Source organism: Echinops telfairi, unplaced genomic scaffold, assembly GCF_000313985.2.
Source record: "Echinops telfairi isolate 266 unplaced genomic scaffold, ASM31398v2 ScPeMD7_7469;HRSCAF=8507_1, whole genome shotgun sequence".
Taxonomy (NCBI): Eukaryota; Metazoa; Chordata; class Mammalia; order Afrosoricida; family Tenrecidae; genus Echinops; species Echinops telfairi.
Genome location: NW_022111373.1, coordinates 39,356,481 through 39,359,002, shown reverse-complemented (window position 1 = coordinate 39,359,002; position 2,522 = coordinate 39,356,481). Strand labels below are relative to the sequence as shown.

At 37.6% G+C, this 2,522-nt stretch overlaps 1 pseudogene; it reads right to left on the bottom strand.

Annotated features, from left to right (window-relative positions):
• Positions 1–731: 731 nt before the first annotated feature.
• On the bottom strand, positions 732–2,155 carry LOC101659934 (annotated as a pseudogene).
• Positions 2,156–2,522: the final 367 nt, after the last annotated feature.

Below are 2,522 nucleotides of genomic sequence, written 5' to 3'. Positions count from 1 at the left end.
ATATAGATATCTTCCAGTCGTTTGGCCAAGGAACTGGCTTCAAATTTCTTAGTATAGCTGAGTAAGCATTTCCAGGACTTCATCAATTCGTTTATTTTGGTAGTCTATCAATTCCTGGAAATTTTAATTTGGCTAATGCTTTCAGTGCATCTTGAGTTTCTTCCTTCAGTACCCTTGGTTCTTGCTTATATTCTACCTCCTGAAGTGGTTGAATGCCAACTCACTCTTTTGGTACAGTGACTTTGTGTATTTTTCCTATTGTCTTTTGATGCTGCCTGCATCATTCAATATTTTATCCATAGATTCCTGCAATATTACAATTGAGGCTTCAATATTCACTTTAGTTCTTTCAGTTTAAGATATAATGAGAGTATTTTCCTTTTATTTGACAATCCAAATATAATTTTTAATAAAGATAATTACAAAAGATGGAAAAATCAGCTCAGAGAGGTCAATTTCTTATTTAATAGCCAAGTTTTTGACATAATAACATATCAATTTTAAATACTATCACATAAAGCATGGTGGAGAAAAAATTTGCTTCTTAATTAGAAAAACACAATAAAACTTGCTAAGAAAAATAAAAATGAAAGACTTTTCTGTAAATAAATACAGTCCATGCTAAAGTAGTATAAAATAAAGCCAGAAGTCTCCTTTAACAAGAAAACATTTTTCTTCTCCATTATTTTCTCACTTTTTAAATGGTTTCCTGAAAGTGGTGAAACTCAAATTCAAGGGTTGCTGAGCTGTTTTGATGTGGCTCCTTAAGTATCTGCTTTTTCAGCGTTAATCGTTTTGGATTTATTTCTTCCTTGACATTTGTTTTTTGTCTTCTGTTTCCTTCTCATCTCCCTCAATTCTTGCCTTTTTCCCTGCTTACAATCAGCCACATTCCTGTGATGCCCTTCTCCTTTGTCTTCAGAATTAGAGAATTCTTCATCACCTTCTAGCCACTTGTCTGATGCTCAAATAGAGATTCACAAGCCCGGCTCTTCTCCGTCTTCCTCTCCACTCCCTTCATGAGCAGCATCCTTGGGAACAGCCTGCATTTGAACACCTGGTGCATGAGGTAACATGCGCACATTTCAAATAAATGTTGTTTGATTTTTCCCATATATTCCGGAGTGTTCTGGTTTGTCATGCTTGATGACTAATGTGCAATTTGAAGTGGTGTAAAATATTCAAAATAATCATTATATGGAAACTTATTAGGAATTTCACAATCAGGGGCAATAGCAGCCTTGTATGTACAACATCAGGCAATGTTGTGAATTATGTATCCACCTCCTCCAAGTATCAGCAATGGTAAGTTAAAAGTTTTTACTTGTACACATTTAGCATGACCATTGACTGTTAGATCAAAGCAACCAAATCTATAACCAGATACAGAGTTTGCACCACAATATAATACCACAGCACTCAGTTGATACATGTCCATTACTTTTGAGATAATCTGCTTAAATAACTGCCCTTATGAGTCATCATCTGTACCATCGCTCATTGGAAAATTCATATCATAGCATTTCCCTTTCCCTGCGCCAATATCCCTCAAGTCTCCAGTACCCAGAAAGTATTCCCCATATCTATGGAATGATATAGTCATTACATGATCTGTTGTATAAAAATCTTCTTTAACACCATCACCAGGTTGAATATCAATATCAATGTACTAGACTCTCTGATGATATTTTAGTAATTCAAGGATGGCTAGCACAGTATCATTCACTTAACAGAATCCTGAGGCTTCTGATTTCTTAGCATGATGTAATCCTCCAGCCCAGTTAACAGCCATTTTGACTTGTCAGTTTAACCTGTCGAGAGCTGACAAAACCCTGAGTTCATCAAACACTGAGCAGTTCTCTCAAACATTAAATCTCTGCATCTGCTTACTTTACTCAGACATGTTATCTGGTCTTATTGAACGTACTGATTTGATGGACCCATTAGTGTGGAATTTTGTCATTTCTTCAGCAGTGGCTTTATGAAGCCTATAAATTTCCATTTTTTTTATATAAGCATAATTTAGCAGCAAGTTATGGGTCATGCAAATCCTATAAGGTTTCATAGGATGACCTTATCTATAATAGTAATTCCCAATGACACCATCTTAGTAGTAGCAGACTTTCTTCTTGCCCCCTCCTTGACTGTGTGCCATGGGCTTCCCAACCACCACAGCCTCCAAGTTCAGACACCTGCTGCTGCTGCTGCTGCTTCTGCCTAGCCTCAGCTGGAGAGAAAAAGATGCAGGAGGTGGGAATGGCAGTCCGTCTGGGAAGGGCAGGCCAGGGAAGGTGAGAAGGGGCTGCCAGAGGAGTGGGAACCACCTGGCCAAAGGGCGAAAGCTGGGGGCCCTGTTTTTGTTTCCTAACTCCAGATCTTTGCACATTTCATTACAATATTTGACTTTGTCTTCTTGAGAAGCCCTTTGAAATATTTTGTTCAGACCTTTGTCTTTATCCTTTCTTTGCTATGTCTCACTATTCTACGATTAAGGCAAGTTTCAGAGTCTCTTCTGACATTCA